Genomic DNA, 20,852 nt, shown 5'->3' on the forward strand with positions numbered 1-20,852 from the left:
CTTCCTGGATGCAAAACCTTTAGTAATGAGATGTGCCACATAGAAGCACTTTCTAACCATAGTGGCAATGTGGTGGTCAAAAGAGAGGTTGCTGTCAACCTGTGTCCCAGATCTCTTATAATGCCTTCTGTGTTCAGTGGACTACCATCAATGTGGTAATTCATGTGAACCAAGTTTTTCCCAAAGGGGATAATGACACATTTTTTGGCACTGAGCTTAAAGCCATGGTTCTGACAGCAGTCATTGGTCTAAGTGAGGTTTTTTTGTAGGATGTCAACATCACTTGGGGAGTTGATAATAGCTCCCAACTTGCAATCATCTGCGTATTTTGTCAGCCATAGTCCCTTCATGTTGGCCTGGACTTCAGAGAAGTAGATACCAAACAGGAGAGGACCCAGGACCGAACCCTGTGGGACTCCACTCATAACTGGTTGGCAGTCTGACTTGGAGTCAGCTACTTTCACACTGTGGGCTCTATTTCTGAGCCAGTTTGCAACCCACCTAGTGATATAGGGGTTGATGGCTAGCTTACTGAGTTTTGATATGATTCCTGAGTGGGTAATGGTATCAAAGGCCTTGGCCAGATCAAGGTAGGCTGTATTAACCACCTTTCCTTCATCCACAGCTCTGGTGACTGAGTTGAAGAAGTCGACCAAGTTAAGCAGGCATGATCTACTCTTTAGAAATCCAAACTGTGTGGGATCCAGAGATTGGAGATTCCCTATATCCCATTTTATTAGGTCCATGATGATGTGTTCCATAGCTTTGCATATCAGACTCATCGGGCTAATGGGGCGATAGTTCCCAGGGTCTGTAGTCACTCCTCCTTTGTGGAGAGGGATGACTGTAGCAGTACACCATTCGGTAAGGACAAAGCCTGAGGTGAGGCTGAGACTGAAGGGCTCACAAGTGAGGTGCCAGTTCACTCTGTAGTTCATGTAGAACACAACCAGGGATATTGTCAGCTCCTATAGAAGCTGTATTCTTGGCCTTGGACAGTGCTGCTTTAACCTGTGCAGCAGTAATACTGGGTGCCTGACAATATACTGTTAATGTGATAGGTTCTTTGGGGGGAGGGGTAAAGTTGGCAATGAATCTGTCGGCCAGTATATTGGCAATATCTGTTGGCTCGGTATAGAGATACCATTGTGCAGTAGCTCAGAGCAAATCTGGGTAATGCCATGGAGATTCTTTATATAACTGTAGAAGGCCTTGTGGTTGTCTTTACTATCTGCTGCAATTCTGTTTTCATAGCTAGCTTTAGAGGATTTGATGAGGGAGCTCAACTTTTTGTTGAGGCTGATAAGGGAGTTTTTCCAGTCTTGGGACTTCACCTTATTCCACATCAGTTTCCTCCTTCTATTGTAGAGGTTGTTTATGGCAGGGGACCACCAGATTGACTACCTTTTTTTGTAGGAGAGCGTCTTGGTTCTATTGGGTATGGCGAGATCCATGCATTTGTGTACGTGTTCGTACAGTGCATTGGTGTATGATTTAGCAGTCATGCAACTATTCTCCATTTGTATGAGTGCCATGAAGTTAGCCACCTCTGTTTTTAGGAGCCCAAAGTTAGCTTTGGAGAAGTTTTTCATAGTGGTTACCTTTGTGGGGTGGTAGGAGGGATCTGGATTTCCAAGGTGATTAGTCTGTTGTTGGATCTAAATAGGGAGGAGTTGACTATGGGTGTAGAGCAACAGTCGCTCATGTTAGTAATGACCAGGTCAAGGATGTTGCTACCTCTAGTGGGGGTAAGAATGAGCTGGTCCAGAGCACTGGAATTAATGAATTCCAGGAAACATTGAGCAAGTGTACTGGTACATGAGTAGTTTTCCCATTTAATGGAGGGGTAGTTGAAGTTGCACAGTATGAAAGTGTTAAGTTGGACACTAATATTCTTTAGGGTGCTTAGGAACATGGAGTGCAAGTCTTGGGACATGGTTGGAGACCTATAGCTGGCTACGACCTGAATCGCTGTCTTACCCAATGTTAGTTGCACCTGAAGCATCTTTGATGCGTTATGTTGGGCTACCAGTGTGGAGGTGTGAGCATCCTTTATGAATATGGAAACACCACAGCCTTTGGAGCATCGGTCCAAGTTCTGGGGCCGAAAGGTGTGGAATGACTTATAGCCTGGTAGTACAGGGGTGCTTTCTGCTGCCTTGAACCAGGTTTCTGTTACAGCGCAAATGTCAATGTTCTCCATTTTAAGGAGTGCTTTGAGTGAGTGCATTTTGAGATTTAGACTTCTAGAATTGAGTAGCATGACCCTCAGATTGCATTTGTTTTTGTTTGTATTTGGTGCTTATGTGTGTTGTGTGATTCTATTTTTTCACCAGATTATAGGTATTAAAATGGGATAGATAGGAAAGTGGTATAATGGGGGAAGAACAAAGGGAAAGCAATATAGGAATGTGCAGGAAGGAGGTAGGAAAGAACCATAGCTATCCTTTCTTCAACAGTGTAAAATGAAAATATGTACGGAATATTAGCTGAATTTGGACTGTCACCTCCACAAAGAGGGGTGACAACAACACAATCATGTTGTGTAGCCAATTGGACCAAATGAAGGGGGTCAAGAAAACACAAATGTGAAATTGAGAGCTATGTATGGGACAATATTTTTTGTGGGACAGGTGCCTTCAGTAAGACAGGAATGTTGGGTAAGGGAAGTTGGTATTTCTAGTTCAGGTAAGTTGGGTAGGTGAGAAAAGAAATGTAAACAAACAGGACCAAAAAGACAAGACCCAGGGATGGTGAGGGACACAAAAGGTTAGGGGGACACCATGATTGGGGTGAGGAAGCCAATACCCATCAAACATGTGAACAATGAAAATCTAGTCCTTAACTGCAGGACTGTCATCAGTGTCCCCTTACTCTGCTGGCTGGTGGAGTGCTTGACATCTTCTCCTATGGACCATGAGGGAGAGCAACATCTCCATCTAGTGAAGGTATACACCAATGGAGCTGTGCACAACCCTATGCACCATCCCTGGCATCTCTTAATGGGTGATGAAATCCTAAAAGCCCTACCTCCGCCAGTACTCCTGGAGGGTACCACAGCACCAGCTGCTGTAGTAGTGCTACCTGAGGGTGCAATAGCAGCAGAGGCAGTGGTGCCAGGTTGGGTCACAGATGTGCTGGGTGTCTGTGCTGGAGTGGGAGCAGGCTGAGGCACTGGGGTTGGCCATTTAACTGTGCTATGAAACATTTGCTAACTTTTTACAGATTGATGACATGGAGACATTTTGACGACACATAATAGAAAATAAAAAAAAAAGACAGCTAAGGGTTGAGGTGAGAGAAAAAATAGATACAATTAGTACCATCATATGTGACATATAATGCCTTATCACAGTAATACAACTATTTTGTCTTAAGTTTTACTCATTTAAGTATATTTCCTAACAAGTGAAGATAATAATAGAAAACACAGCCCAAGCAGTTCAAAACAGTCTCAGAAAGAAAATGCAGCAAACTCCAAACGCCAAACAAACTTGCCCATGATGGAATGTAGCTGGAATAACCAATAACACAGCAAAAATAGAGTAAATTCTTCTCATTTAATTGTACAAAGGTAAAAGTGAGCGCTTTCTCAGTGACAACCACTGCTTCAGACATTTTTTCACAAATCCCAACCATACATAAATACTATTTAAAATTCAAAATAACCAATCATGTTAATGTATCAATTAATTAAGCTAAATTATATCCAAAACTAAAATGCTTTTTAAAGCAACAGTATATCAATATAACATAATGTGATCCTGGTAACAGATCAATACAGTTTACATAAACACATTCATGTGTAAAGATATATATACATATATCACCCATACCATTATTAAGACCAATGTGCATGGGGCTATTTTAATTTCCTGGATTTAAGGGCTGGCTTCAGGGGTACATTATCGTTAAGATCTAGTTCCCTGTGTGCCCTAGTCTCAGGATCTACTTCATTTCAAGATTCTCTGTTAGATTCACCAAATCTCCCAACCTAATACTAGTGTTCTGTACTTGCAGGATTTGGAAGAAAGTATGATCTTAACCATTGGCCAAAGCATGTTTGGCTAAAGCACTGTAATCCTGCCCTCTCCTGGTGCAATAAACATGGTCTCTAATCCTTTCTCTAAGGTGGTGGTTGGTTTTTCCTACATAAAAATGAAAACACATTTTACAATGGGCAACACATACCACGTTCTTAGTGTTGCAACTGGTGGAATTTCTTAATTCCCAAAGGTGATCTGTCTCTGGGTATTTGAAAAATTGGGATTCATCTATGTATATGCAATGGGCACAGTTCCCACATTTCTGTGTGCCTTTCCAGTCATTGTTTCTAATAACTCCCTTCATAGCTACTTTGAGGTAACATAATTGCTGTTTTAAGTTCTTTTTATTCTTAAATACAAATTGTGGGTATTTACCCTCCACATTGGTAGTCCCCTCATCAACTAAAAGCATATGCCAATTCTGAGATATAATGTGTTGAAACTTACTTACTATAAGGTAAAACCATAGGTATAACTAGTAGCCTTCTATGCTTACTATTCACCATTTCTTTTGTTACTCTGTCAGACTAGTAAGGTCTTGCTCTACTACCCCTCTCCCTATTCACTTGTGAGTAGGCTGTATTGATTTCACCTTCATTGTAACCTCTTTCCAGGAACCCTGCTCTCAACTTATTAAGTTCACCTTCAATACATGTTCTTGACAGCAAAGGCGAGATACTCTCATTGCCTGTCCTTTTATGATGTAATAAAATATTTGGATTGTGCATGCTGTCCCTACGTAGGAAAGCGGGGAGGTAGTACTGTTTCCTATGTAATTTGGTTAACCAATTGGTATCTTCCCTATATACAGTGACATCTAGGAAGTCTATACTATTATGAGAGCAATTCAAAGTAAATTTCAGGAACGCACTGGTTGTGTTAAGGTAGAGATGAAACAACTTCAATTCTTCCTCAGTGCCTTTCCATAAAATGAAAAGATCATCCACAAATCATCTATAAAAGGCTATCTGTGGATTCATTAGCATATGCTCAACTTCCCATCCTACCATTACCAAGTTTGCATACGTATTGGCACAACTACAAACTATAAGTATGGATTGATCAAAGTAATCCTTGCAATGTGCATATATTACACATACACTAGGTCCAATTATACAGATTACAGTTAACAGGCAATTTAAGCCACTTGTATACATTTTAATTTATGTAATTTTATTTAAGAATTGCAGTATTGTATAGTTGCCACTTGTAGTATTTGAACCGACAACCTCTGACTACAGTCTTCCACTTGACTATTAAAGCTGGCTTGTGCTAACGTATGCATGCATACTTGCTTTTACAGTCAGGATATGCATGCTTAGTTTAGTGTATAGAAAACAAACACATTTTCTTTAACTTTTTAAAGCTACAATAATACTTCTCTCAAGCTGCATACATACGACTTTCTTCCCTCAGTCTTTCCAGATGATCAGCATGAGGTTGTCTTTTCACCACTATTTCAGATTAGCTGTGAAAAGAAAAGAAATTAACAGAAGAGCACTATGCATACCAGTCTTGCCGATATTTAGCTTTCAGTGTATTATAAATTCTCTTTATTAGTATACTTATACAACTGTGGGATGTTGCTAGTTTGAAACCCATCCAGCCACTGGTTGAGTGTATCCCTCTTGTGCTCCTTTTTAGGTCATTGAAGTGGTGCCTACACTGTTCTTCAGTGTGTGGGATGCCAGTCACACTAGGTACAGCCTTGGTCACATTATTCCAAGCTGGAGTCAGAATAGTGCCCTGCAGAAGCCTTTGGCTGTGGCACTTTACCAGGAGTCCAATAAATATTATGGGCTCCTGAACACCCTACCTCTCCCCTCTAAATTGGGCACCTTCCCCCTCTAACACCAGACATGACTAATCTCAAAGCAAGAGCAGTAACAAATATTGGTTTTTCCACCAATTCCTGTTATTGCATTTAATGGCAGTGTGCAAATCCTAGCATCAATGCCAACCACATTTGTGAGATGTTAAGCAGAGAGCAACAGTGCCAAGCAAGGAGGAAAGCAATTTTTGAAACTGGAAGGTTAATCTGACACTTGATATTACTTTGAGAGGTGTCTGCTGCTGTAACTGTGATTTAACTTTGCAGACATGCACTGGGGGCATAAATGTCATGACCTGCCATGTGTTTGTCTGGTTTTATACACTGCTAAAATTGATTTTCACAGTGTGGGATTCAAACCTATACATAAGAGACAAAATGTTTTCTTCCACAGCAGTGATTTTCCAATAAGTGCTTCTCAGACATAGTCATGAATCACTTCAACCAGGAAAAATAAAACAACAAACAGATCCAGCACACCTGCAGAAGAATGTAAAGTCCACTCCGGTGATATAAAAACAAAACTTACTTTAATGTGAGCAAAAAATGCTGTAAAAGCAGTGGTAAACACAAAGCACTTTTCGTCCCACCAAATGGTGAGACCTCTTCAGGTAAACACTGATGAATGACAGTTGTCTGCACATGTATTAATTTCAGATGTAGTGTGCTGAGTAATCACACAACCATTTATGACTATTACTTGCAGAAATGCAGCTCTGTCTCTGTGTTTATTGCTCATTCTTCTCTTATCTGACTAGTAATCGGAGATGTGGAGTCAGTAAAGCATTCTGTATCATTGTCCTTAAAATGTTGTGAGGATATTAAATGGCAACAAATATACTTTTGTCAATAAATGAAGGGGAGGGTGGATGGTGGATGTTACTGAGCAGAAACTGTGAAATGTGTGCTACATGCTTACATTAAAACCTTTATGCAATTACTTCAACACTTTGTAAGTCTAACCTGACTGACACACCCACTGGAGGTATGGGAGTCTAAATTGCTGTTGTGTTTTCCTTCTCCCTACCAGTAATCATTCACAGGTGGAATTCATTAACAACAAACACTGAAGGAGTGCCTGCGCTATGTTTACATCTGGATATACACCTATACAAGCCTAGCCCAAAAGGTACCTTGGCTTTCGCCACCCAAGAAAATTATTTTCCTGTGCCTGTGTCAAGCAGAGACACAGAGGTGATCCCCGGGGTGAATTTTCTATTTCCCATCCAAACATCAAGATTTTTCTTGAAGAGTACTAATGAGGAGCTTTGTTTGATATAGATAGGCAGTTTGTTCCAGAGTATGGGAAGTCTCTGGGACAGAAATCTATCCTTCCAGCATGTTCTGTTTATTGTATTGACAAGGTTTAGGTCCCTAGCAGCATGTAGCTCAGAGGGATTGGGATTTCTTTAAGTGGAGCATGTCCAACAGCTCTGGGTTTGACATAGCTTTGTATGTTAGGCAGGGATCACCTCTGAGTAGGTGATATGTGATGGAGTAAAGCTGGAGTTTTTTGAGACGGTCTGCATAGGGCATCTGTTTGAGGCCAGTAATCCTCTTTGTGAGGAATTTCTGTGGCCTTTCCAGTTGTTGTAGATGTCTTGTGAGGTACATACCAAAAGGGGTGTTGTACCCTATAATGGGTCTAATGAGTGAAGAGTAGAGCGGAACAATGACCTCTTCTTTCCTGGATGAGAAACCTTTTGTGATGAGGTGTGCCACGTAGAAGGATTTCCTGACTAATGTGGCGATGTGATTATAAAAGGAGAGACTATTGTCCACCTGAGTCCCAAGGTCTCTTATTACACTTTCGGTGTTAAGTAGACTGCCATCTATGTGGTAGCTCATGGGTACAGAGTTTTTAACAAATGGGATGACAATGTACTTTTTGGCATTGAGCTTGAGGTCACGGCTTTGACAACAGGCATCTGTCTCAGTGAGGCCCTTTTGTAGGATGTCCACATCGTTAGGATTTTCAATTATGGCTCCTAGTTTGCAGTCATCTGTGAACTCTGTTAGCCAAAGACCTTCTGTGTTAGGCTATACTTCAGAAAAGTAGATACCAAACAGGAGAGGACCCAGGACTGAACCCTGTGGTACTCCACTTGTCACTGGTCTGAAGTCAGATTTGGAGTCTGCTTCTTTCACAGTGTGGGTTCTGTCAGTAAGCCAGTTGGCAACTCATCTTGTGACATAGGGATTTATTAGTTTAGTGAGTTTATCTTTAATTCCAGAGTGGGGGATGGTGTCAACAGCCTTGGCGAGATCTAGATAGGCTGTGTGAGCCACCTTACCCTCGTCTACAGCTTTGATGACAAAGAAGTCAATCAGGTTTAGGAGACATGATCTGCCTTTTACAAACCCAAACTGGATGGGGTCCAGAGTTTGGAGATTACCAATGTCTTTGCTTATAAGTTCCATGATGATACGTTCCATGGTCTTGCAGATCAGGCTCGTTAGGCTAATAGGGCTGTAGTTCCCAGGGTCCTTGGTGGCTCCCCCTTTGTGGAGTGGATAACCATTGCTGTGCACCATTCAGTGGGCACAAAGCCTGAGGTGAGGCTATGACTGAACATGGTGCTTAGATGGGGGTGCCAGTTCATTATGTAGTTCATGTAGAACGCAGCCTGGGATGTTGTCAGGTCCCATGGATGCTGTGTTCTTGGCTTTGGAGAGTGTGTTTTTTACCTGTGCAGCCGTGATTACAGGAATTTTACATTCTTCTGGTATAGAGATGGGCCCTTTAGGGGGGCACATGCACTAACCTACCTTATGGGTCAGCCTAGGCTTCACACACACACACACACACACACACACACACACACAAAACGCCCTGTGCAAGTGATGATAACTCTACCACATCCTTGTTTTCTATCTTTTGGATATAGGGATACATAAGCTTTATGTCTGATTCTCAGGGTGCATAGCTGACTTAGTGCTTAGTATATCTGTGTTTGTGATGTTGTTTTGCTAATTGTACTTTTGACATATTTTGGTCCTAGAAAGTTACACAGTTGATGCAATCAAAATAGTTTTTGCATCAGTATTTTTAAGAATCTTCTGAGGGTTGTGAAACTGAAATGTGTGATCATAGTGTGTGTGTGTTGTACTTTTAAAGCCACTGTAGTTCATGGGCACATGCAAAAAAGTACCAAGCACGTGTAATCAGACTGCCATTTTGTGTAAGCAGCTGGAGTGAAAGCATGCATGTTTATAGCAGTCAGTTAGCTAGTTCGCTTATGTTTTATGTTCCAGTCATCCATCCTGATGCCCTTGTGTGTAATAAATATCTTAAATGAGCACCCAGGCCGCATCATCTTATGTGAATACATAAGATGAATGACATGTTGTCAGAATGGGATCCGAAGTCAAAAGTTCTTAAAACCATGAGGTGCACAGTCAGAAACGGAGGAATACACAAGAGTGGCTGAAACAACTGCAAACAACTCATAAACAGGTCAGAAAATATTTCCAGGTTCTTAAACTCATTTAAATTATTTTCCCTCATTGAATATAAAGCGATGCATTCCAAACCTACTACTGAATAAACACAATGTTCAAAACTGTGAAATATTGAAAAAATAATTATGAAAACATTTGAAACAATATCCAAATCAAATAAAATGTTCAAAAAGAGAAAACTGTATTTTTTTGCAGTGTACTACTTTTTTGCATTAACTAAAGCTATTCAAAGTATCTAAGTGTGCAAAATGTTGGCAGTGAGTGCAGCATCACAGTACAGTTTTTTCAAAGAGTACAGTTATTTCAAAGAGTCTACTGTGCAGCTGAATATAATTACAAGTACCTGGTGTGTGTTTTCCACTTATTTGGTATGGTAGAGGGATTTCACAGACCTGATCCGCTTGTGTTTGATAATAATATTGCTGAAAACTGGAGAGTGTTTGAGCAAGAATTTGATTTTTACATACAGGGTGCTTTTCTGATAAAGACGCACATGCAAAAGCATTTATTCTGCTCAATTTAGCTGGTTCAAAAGCCAATGAGAGAGAACATTCATTTGTGTATGCACCTGCTGTTTATACAAAGAAGTGGGAAGACTGCCATATTGTCATACAGGCTGAAACGCAGGAAGACTCTGAGTGCTTAAAACATAAATTTTGAGAAATGTGTAACCTTCAAACAAATATTACAGTGGAAAGGCACTATTTTACACAAGAGATCAAAAGCCTGGTGAAACTTTTACAGCATATATAACTGACTTGAGAAACAAGGCAAAAACATGCAGATATGGTGATCTGAGAGGTAAGTTGATAAAAGACAAGCTTCTGTGTGGTGTTAATAATGATGCAGTGAGAAAAATTTTACTATGAGATAGTGATTTAACTTTAAGCAAAACCACAGAGATTTGTCAGATGTATGATCTTATAGAAATGTACACGAATATGTTTACGAATGAGAGCAACATGCTTGCAGCTTCTTCCAGCACGAATGTTGATAGTATGCAGCACACTACAGCTGACATTAGGACCCATCAGAATCGTAGTTTCTTTGGTGTCACCACCCACCGGGTTGACTGTAACACACTTCAAAGAAAGTCAGCTTCTTTGTCATGCTGCAGATTACAGGGGAGACATACACATGATCTCATAACATCAACTCTTGAGAGCATTCCCATCAAGTAGAAGCTAGATCAAAAAGTGTGTGCAACAATTACTGACAATGGCAGCAATTTTGTAAAGGCTTTCACTGTCTTCTCGGAATGTGACAGATCTTAGACTACAAGCATTCTGTCACAAGAAGAGGATTATGATGGTGAAGCAATTTATAATAGCATGCCATGCTGAGTCAGTCAGGACAAAGTGAGAAGACCTATTCACTGCCTCCCCATCTGAGATGTGCAGCACACATTGAATCTAGTTGTCATGCAAGATGCTGAATCTTCTTGTAATGATGCACAGTATAAAAAGATCATATGAAGTACCATGGCCAAATGCAATGCTGCTTGGAACAAGGCTAGTTGCAGCACCCAAGCTGCTGAGGTGGTTCAAAATAAGTGTGATCTGGCATTGATTATTCTCAATGCGAAACAATGGAATTCCACTTTCTACACAATGGAGAGAATTCACCTCATTGCAACTCGGGGTGAAGGCTTGCTGAATGAGACATGTGAACAGATTGGAATTGCCATCTTCAGGCCTGCAGAAGTTACCTTTTTTGCTGACTTTATGCAAGCAATGCAGCCCCTGGCAATGGCTCAGGACATCCTGAAGTCAGAGCTGAAATGCTTCATGGGAATCCTGATCCTACCATTACGTGCCTGAAAAACAAGTTGTCCGAAGTCAGGCAGTCTGTGAACCTTGTGCCGCTAGTTGATGTTCTCCTTAAAGGCATTGAGGCTCAGTTCAATCACTTTCTGGAGTGTGAAGAGCTCATTCTGGCTAGCATAGTGCATCCACAGTTCCATTTGTGATGGATGGATGGACATTAAAAAGCAGAAATTCAGAGGCAAGGCTCTGCTCCTTAATGCCATGCAGAAACTGGATGAACCTGCACATGGGTCATCTAAGGCTTCTACATTAACTGCCAAAGACAGCTTTTTCAGCTTCAAAGGGCCAGCCAGTGTTAGCATATCTTCTCAGATCCTTCCAGAGAAATAGCTTCTCTCAACAGTTACGCTATAGTCAAGAAGATATTTCTGAATACTAACACAGCTATCCTATCTAGTGCATCCATTCAATGTCTATTAACAGCTCTCCTATCTAGTGCACCCATTCAATGTCTATTCAGTCTTGGGGGACAAGTACTGACTGCAAGAAGAAATAGACTCACTGACGAATATTTTGAAAAGTTGCTCCTTCTTCAAGCCAACAGAAATCTGTAGTCATTGTGAATAGTGATATAAAGTGACATTTTGGTTGACTTTGTTGTGTTAACAGTCTTGTTAGACCTATATGACATTTTCTGTAAGCTTTTTTGCACCTCAGTATTAGTTTTAGCAGATTAGCCTAATGTACAACGTTGAAAATCTGATGGGTTGTAACTTGTTATGGGTCTTGTGTTGCTGCCTGTGCGTACTTTGGTTTAAGTATTAAATTGTGACTCTCTGACTATAAAGACTAGTCTGTGGGACTTTGTAAACTGTAAATTGCTATTCATCATTATTGTAACACTGTGTATACAACTTTAATACACTTGTATTCATGTGAAGTAAGCATGTATTCCTCACACACAAGTACTATGTGAGTAAATCTGAATATGAGAATTGATAAACTATACTTACTCTATGTAAAAGTAACTAATTACTTTAGTTAGTAACTAGTAATAGTAATATATTACTTTTTTAGAAAAGTAATAGTAATATATTACCTTCACTTAAAAGTAACTAGTAATAGTAACTTATTACTTTTATAAGTAACTAGCACAACACTGGAAACAGGGCACAGACAGAAACCATTTCAGTATATGTACATGGATTGTACTGCAGGACTCCCCCAGATGTATCTAGGCAGTGGAACCATGACTTCAGCAGCCCAAACACATGCTCTATGATATTTCTTGTTTCAGGGTGTGCCTCATTATGGCATTCTTCAGTGGGTGTATGTGAGTTTCTGATGGGTGTCATCAGCCACAGTTCCAGTGCATAACCTGCATCCCCCAGTAAATGACCCTGTGGGATATCACTCCTAATGAACATCTGATACAGTTGGGAGGTGTGCCAGATATGATATATGTCATTGTAACTGCCTAGGTTGCCAGCACACACATTCAACATGAATCCCTTAGAATTACACATGACTTGGCAATTAATAGAGTCTACACAGTTGCTTATTGAATAATGCCTCCATCTTTGGTTGGTTGATTAGCATACAGTCTAGCTGCTTATGCTGGAATTAGCATCCCACTGTGTTAATTGTCATTGCACAGCTCTACACACCGTGCAGAGCCACTTACTGAATACAATAAATACAGTGCCTTACCATTTGCAGGTCATGCAGTGATGCACACGTGGTTTTAGCAGATCATGTAGGGTTTATTGAATCTGTCCTATAGACTATTTCCTATTAATCTGATAAGTGAAAGTTTGTAGTTGTTTTGTCTCAACCTTGTGGCCCAGGTAGTGGCTGAAGAGGGTTTGTACCAGCCACATACCCAGTTAACAAACAAATAATTAAATAGTAAATACACACCATGACAATCTACAGAGGAGAAGATAATGAATCCCAGTGTGAAAGGCTTCTGACAGGTAAATCTCATGCTGTTAAAAGTTTAGTTTACCCAAGAATATGGGTTAAGTACCAGGCTGTGCCCTGATCAATAGCCATGCTCTGAGTTTGAGAGAAAGCCTTGGTCAATGAACTGCTTTAGAAGCTGTATGTGTATGTATTTGTCAACTATTTTTGATGAAGGGGATAGTATGACACTAAGGCAATAGTTATTATACTTGCAGACTGACTTTCCATTGTGAATTGTCACCTTTCCATAATAAAGGGACAATGTTGTCCTGAAATGAGTTATAGGAGGAGGATGGAAATAGGGTAGGCCATGTAAAAACTAATGGGCACTAAAGATAGTTTAGAAAACAGACAATAAGAAAATATTTATGATTAAAGACATTGCCATTTACTATATTCAGCATAAGTTCAGAAACCAACAATTCAGTAAATTAATTTCAGTTTTTTTGTTGACCGGGAAAGTCCGACTAGGTTCCACAGATCCTGTTTTCAGTGGAGGCCCGGGGAGAAATGCTCCAGAAGCATGTCTTTAGAATGTGGGAGGAAACCGGAGTACCAGGAGGACACCCACGCGAATGCAGGGAGAACATGCAAACTCCGCACAGAAGGCACCCCAGCCGAGAATCGAACCAGAGAACCTCTTGCTGTGAGGCAACAGCATTAACCGCTGCACCACTGCACCGCCCTGTTCTGAAAAGCAGGCATCCTATGTCTGAAACAAATATACATTCCTGATGGAACATTTGCTTATTGAGATCTTGCTAAGGACCCATTTTATTTTTTCATCACTAAAATAAACTACAGTAGTCAGCTGACTTGCTCCACTTCTTTTAAGATTAAGTGATGTCCCTATTAAGTGGCAAGTTCTTGTTTAAGCACCACCACTGTACTTCTCCAGACCAAGTGAAAGATGTTTATGTCTTTAGTGGCATCACCTGATACTCTCAGGAAAGAATATTTCAAATATTTCAGTAATTGCAACCTATCTGCCTATCTATTTTCGATCTAGCTATTTAGCTATCTATCTATCCTTTGTTGACAGGTTTAGTCAGATCAGTGTACTTGTTGGGGAAATTTGGTCAGGGCATTTGGGAACTTCCCTAACTTTCTTTTGAGCCTTGACAGAAACTTGTACACAAAAGAACCAAGGGTTCCATCCATATTACCTAAGTGAAATGTGGTTGGCTGAGTGTGTCATGTGATTCACTGGGAAATCTTTAGGTTCTTCTTGGTCTAACTCAGAAAGAAGTAAGCCCAGGTTAGGTGGTTCTAGCACAAACCTCTTCAACTTTGACTACGAGCTGATCTCCATCTCATTTCTTCCTTAATTGTTACACTTCAGTCTACTTCTCTTATGTTATGGTTTTATACTCATTAAGTCTGAGTGCCGTCAAACCTTTATTTCTGTATAACTGATGACCTAAGCCAGTGATTTGCCAGTACAGTAGTGCATCTCTTATTTGCTAAAAAAGAACACAGTATTGATAGAAAATAAAAAGTGCGTTGGCTGGCTATAAGTTATATTTAATAACATATTAGAAAAAAAAGGGGCACGTTTACCACAAAGTGTTTCTTTTTTTCTTTCCTTCTTTCTTCTTTTTAAGTTTGTATATTCCCTCCGTTTCACTTGATGGGTAGGTTAGCTGACAGTAAATGACAGCAGAGAGAGGAACTTGGTTACTAGCTGTGACTGCAGAAGTTATGAATTTTAGTAAGTTTGGGAAGTTAATTTATGTGGTTAAATCCAATGACTTGACCTACTTTATCCCATTTTAAAATTACAAGTTCAGACGTTTTGAAAAAAGTACAATGTTAAAGGAAAAAAAACAAGACATTTTCTGAAAATTAAGGCAATTACTGGCTTTTACCTTTTCTGTGTGATCTGTAAGGGCATCATGAGTAGAAATCCAAATTACTTCTTTTCTATAAAGAAGTTAAATGCCTTATGTTATTTCAACCCTTTTTAATGTTAAGGCTAGAGCTGTCTCATTTAGAATACAGAATTTTGCAGAACAAAAAAATTAGTTGGAACTTGTCAATTATTTATAGCTGATTTGTATACATAAGAACAGTCTTAGGTTTCTACACCATGCAGATGGTAAACTTGGCCCTTTTAACAGTTATTTCCTTAATGTAAAGGTACATATCTTACAGAAAAGTAATCTATGCTTGAAGTGATAGAGCTTGAATTTCATAAAGTGCATGTGGTGCTTTGAGTTATTTCCATGGCTTTTTATACCAGCGTCATGGTTTGCTTATCTTCATTGTGCTTTCATTGTCTTTGAACATGTGACAGAAGAATATCTGCTAAAAATATTGTGAACATTGCAAGATTTCACTGCATATGTCATCACTGAATGCAGTGTTACTACACATATTGCTGCATACTGCATTACTATTTATGTCATACTTTTCTTATAAGCAGTTTCAGATGTTTTAGTTACAGAGTAGGAAAGGATTTGACACAGAAAGGGTGTCTCTGTTATATGTCATTTTGGACAATACTTTACATGTTGTATGGGTTGGAGATGGTGGCATTGACAAAAAGGCAGGAGTCAGAGCTGGAAGTGGCAGAGTTAAAGATGTTAAGATTTGCACTGGGTGTGACAAGGATGGACAGGATTAGGAATCAGTATATTAGAGGGTCAGCTCATGTTGGACGGTTTGGAGACAAAGTCAGAGAGGTGAGATTGCGTTGGTTTGGACATGTGCTGAGGTGGGATGCTGGGTATATTGGGAAAAGGATGCTAAGGATGGAGCTGCCAGGTAACAGGAAAAGAGGAAGGCCTTAGATAAGGTTTATGGATGTGGTGAGAGAGGACATGCAGGTGGTTGGTGACACAGCAATATGCAGAGGACAGAAAGAAATGGAAACAGATGATCTGCTATGGCGACCCCTAACGGGAACAGCCGAAAGAGAAGAAGACTTTACATGTACATAATTACTGAGCTGGTATCTGTATTATCTGCCCTTTCAAAGGGTATCCTAACAGGTAAAGGAAAGAAAGTGGAAGTGGATAGCGGATGTTGATCTATGCTGAAGGATATATAAAAATATTCGGAAGAGTGAGCAGCCAAAGCAGGGCATGTTGAGAGATTCACAGGGGCATAGCTGTTAATTGTGCTTGAACTGGTGGTGTCCTTTTGCTCCTGTTCTCATGACCATTAAGTCTCCCCCTTTGCCCCAACTCCTGCAACTCTTTAGCCTTCCCATTTTGTGATATAATTGGTATGTCATCATGTCACTCAAGAAGCAGTCTCTCTTTTTTTTTTTTAGTTGGTTGGCTGCTTGCTTTCTAAGGTCCCTTGCTTATAAGTGCATTGAACTGAAGTGATGCTTGTATTAAAGCTGTAGGTAGTAGCTTTACAAATACTATTTTTGTTGTTGTTTGATGTGGTAAGCGCAGTACTGAAGTTGTAAACTCATTTCCAGATAACTGAAGCAACATTCAGTTTTCTGGACAGTCTGGGAAAATACCACTGCTGGTGCAACCCTATTGTGAATGCTGCCCTAACAGCCAGTCACCAGAAAATCTTTGCCTTTCACAGGACCTACACTGCTATTTGGGGGAAATGTCAATGACACATAAGTATACCATATACATACATCATTACCATCACATGACAAGGGCCTTAGCTTCAGCTATTACTAGTCTGTACTTCCTATGTGCTTGCCCTTGTCTTGTCTTCCTCATCTTCTGTCATTACTGCTGTCTGTATGTATCCAAGCATCAAATGTTGAATCTTAACAAGTGTTGCTACTCCCAAACCCATTTCAGACATAACCCTGGGCACAAAGACAAGGGTCAATTCAATATATGTGGATAATTTTAAGTTAATCTACTCTTACCAGTAGAGATAGTGCAGTTCTAGTCTGCCTTCATTAATCATAGAAGACTTCCCTTTAAATACTTTATGATTTCAATGTTTTGCCATATAAATATGAATGGAGTTACTAGGCTATTAGCCCTGAGGCCCTTACTGGCCTAGCCAAGAATTTAGCCCATATTCTGACAAGTCAGCACCCAATGCTCCTGTCTAGCAGGGACACAGGTGGAATCCCAAAGGTGTATTTTCTGTTCCTCATCCAGTTATCCAGGTAGCATTGAAAAAGGGATAATGAGGTACTCTGCTTGACAAGGAGAGGGAGTCTATTTCACAGATGGAGGAGTCTTTGGGAAACAAATCTGCCCCTCCAACAAGTCCAGTTGATGCCACAAACCAGGTTGAGGTTTCACGTGTGGGTTACTCGAGTGGAGCTTGACTTGCTGATATGCAGCAGTCCCATCAAGGTGGGGTCTGAGATTGCTCTGTATGCCAGACAGTGTTCACCTCTTAGGAGTCTGTATGAGACTGAGGAGAAGGACAGTTCTTTTAGCCTATCTGTGTAGGGTAGACGTGTGAGGCCCTGGATTCTCCTGGTGAGGAATCTCTGTGGTCTCTCCAGCTGCTGCATGTGCTTTGTGAGTTACATGCCAAAAGGGGCATTGTCCTCAATAATGGGTCTTATAAGGGAAGAATACAGGGATGTTATGACCCCCTTGTCTCTGGATGAGATACACTTCCTAATGAGGTGGGCCATGTAGAAAGCCTTCCATACAATGGAGGCAATATCGTGGTCAAAAGTCTGTGTGCTATCAACCTGGGTTCCCAATGTAATAATTTGTGGGGACATCATTCCCCAAAAGGGATAATGATGCATTTTTTGGCATTCAGCTTGAGGCCATGTTTCTGGCACCAGTCATTTGTTTGGGTGAGACCCTCTTGGAGGATGTCCACACTGAGCCAAGTGGATGAGGGGCATTGACTACAACTCTGATCTGAGATATATAGCAATAAGTATCCTGTTTTTTTTTGGCTTATTTATACTGGTTAATGCTTCTAGCAATTTATATATAGAACTTTTTACTGCCTGCTGCATACTTTTTATTGTATTTTATTGCTATTAACTAATCTGCATGGTTAAACTAAAATTGTCTGCCTTACAGTGCCTGAGAAATAAGTTTGTTACTGTTTGTAAAGCTTTATAGCTAGTTTCACTGTATTTCACTGTGCTCCTTTATCTGTTTAGAAACTTTCATTTTGTGGCTCACTGCTGTGATAAACATTTCTGTAGTGTTTACTGTCTAAAAGAGTGTAGGCTACTAGCTTTAGTATTGTCCCAATTCAGATTTGCTGTCTTAGGGCTTGTTTGTTTTTGCAGTGATTGTTCTGAGCATATGGCCAGGCCTTCTTGAATTAGCAGAAGCCTTTCTTTACATTCATGGCAGGATTGCATTGATTGGCTGCTGGCTAGTGGGGGTTGCATGGTCTAGGGCTTGGAGTAAGCACTCATTGGTTATTTTGAGCTTTTTTAAAAAAAAGTTGTCTAAGGTTGTATCTTCTGGTATTTAAGCCCTTCCTGTTGGTCTTGCTGTTCTACTTGGTGGCTTTGCAGTTGCCCGCCTCTACTGTAAATTTGATCTGGGACACTCCTCCCAGTCTATTGTCATTAGCTCATTTTACCTAATACAGAGAGAACATCTGAGAAGGCCAACCCACTTAGTTTTTTTTCATTCTATTCTTCCTTTCTCCCTTTCTTACAAAAAAAAAATGTGCCTGAACCTTGTGTTCTGACTGTGCTTCTTAAACATTTTGGAAATATAGAGTATATTTTAGTGCATTTATTAAAACTGTATTTGCCTTAATATTGCTACAACTCAAGTGCTCTAGGTTGCACTGCATCTGAATTGTTTGTGTGTTTTAGCTGCTTTTCTGTATATGTAGACTAGCTACTTATTCTACTGTATTACTGCCTCTTAAATCGTTTTTCAGTTGTGCACTTACCTTGCTTCACTCAAAAAGTTTTAAATTGCTAAATTTGTAGAGTTTTAATTGCATTTACTGTTTAGGGCTACACACTCAAGTGCGTTAGCCTTTTCTGTGTTTATTCACCATATTATTGCATTGTTAGACTGTTTTAACCAAAAAAAAACAAAACAAAAAAAAAATACTATTTTGTTTGCTCGTTTCCCACCTTGCCTAGCTAGTATACTCCAGATCCCAGCCTTTCCTGGTTTCAGGACTTTATTTTCTGTGTTCAGAGCTATCCAGACCTTGCTGTGGTAGAGGGAAGTCTTACTGCTTACCAGTGGGAGTGGTGAGCATTGTATTGCCTATCTAACACTAGGGGAGTGGTTTCCAGCACTGAAATTGTAATTTTATTCGCCTTTTTGGGCTGATTTCTATCCCTTTCAACTTTCTGACTTAAAAGCATGTGTGTTTCTGCATTTTTCGCATTGTGCAGCACTGCAGGGCTACGGTTAAACTATTCCAGGTGCCAGAAAGTCTGCTCTTCAAATTTTCCCTCAGTAGTAGCACTAAACTCTGAACCCCTGTGACTAGCACTTGCTCTAGAACCTGCTGGAAAGCACTGATACAAGCACTCAACTCTCCTTGTTAATAAGGAGACATTAATCGTAGGCACTAAACAGCCTATAATTGCAAAGTACCTTGCAAAGGTAAGGGAAAACAGCTCTGGTACTTTACAAAACAAGCACTTAAACAGGTATGTCCAAGGGTCAGCTTCCGGTGATTTCTCCTGTCCAACTGGTGAATTTGGGCATACTGGGGCAATGCAGCAACTGCCTCATGTACACAGACAACCCTCTCCTCATACCACCCAACACTACAACTTGTGAGAGATGCACTTACATAGCCAAACTGGAAGCAAAGCTCTCTCCAGCCAAGATTATGCTAGACAGTCAAGAGGAGAAGGTTAACACCTGCATTACACCGCAAGCAACACATAGCCTTTCAAAACCAACACCATCAGCACCCACACATAGCAACACTAAACCCACATATGCAGAGGCCCTTAACATTAACCTGCTCAAGCAACAAGGACCTCCGAAGCTGAAATGCAAACAAACATCAGTCACAACCAAAGTGACACATAACTCACAACACCAGTGTGCCACCCAACAACAGCCCCTAAGGCAAGACAACATACCCAGCACTTTGGTCATAGGTGATTCTATAATCAGGCACACTGATGTCTCACTCACCAGGCTGAGCAAGGAGAAAATTACAGTCAGCTGCCTGTCAGGTGCCAGGATCTGTCACAAAACGCATGCACTCAAGTAATTCCACAACAAGTACAAATATGACTCTGTCATTGTCCATGTTGGAGTGAATGACTTGAGACGTACCTCCCTGGTTTACATGAAAATAGTCATGGAAGAGCTCTTGGATCATGTGGCCCAGGCAGGTATGACCCTAGCCCTGAGTAGTATCCTGCCTTTGCCCAGAATGATATCACAGTATAAGGACAAAATGATTGACTTCAACAATTGGCTAAGCTTCTGGTATTATTCAAAGGTGATCCAGTATCTGTCTGCCTGGGATGACATGATTGACAAACCACGATGCTTGCCAGAGATGGTCTGCACCCATCACCCCTGGGATTCAGGTTACTGGATAAAGCTCTTGCCACCACTATAGTGCGTTTTTTAGGCAAAGTTCAAAGGACAAAACCACCACTGTAACAGATACAAGCATGCAAAATTTGAAGGTAATGCTACTCAATGCTAGATGTCTAAACCTCAAAATGCACTCTCTCGAGGCACTCCTAAAATGGAGAACATCGATATCTGTGCAGTAACTGAGACCTGGTTCAAGACTCCAGACAGCACCCCTGCAATACCAGGCTACAACTCTTATCACAGTTTCCATCCACCAAACCGAGACCGAAACACTAAAGGTGGAGGAGTGTACATACTCACCAAGGATATTCTCACTGCC

Source organism: Protopterus annectens, chromosome 4.part0, assembly GCF_019279795.1.
Source record: "Protopterus annectens isolate FY-2018-M chromosome 4.part0, PAN1.0, whole genome shotgun sequence".
Lineage (NCBI taxonomy): Eukaryota > Metazoa > Chordata > Ceratodontiformes > Protopteridae > Protopterus > Protopterus annectens.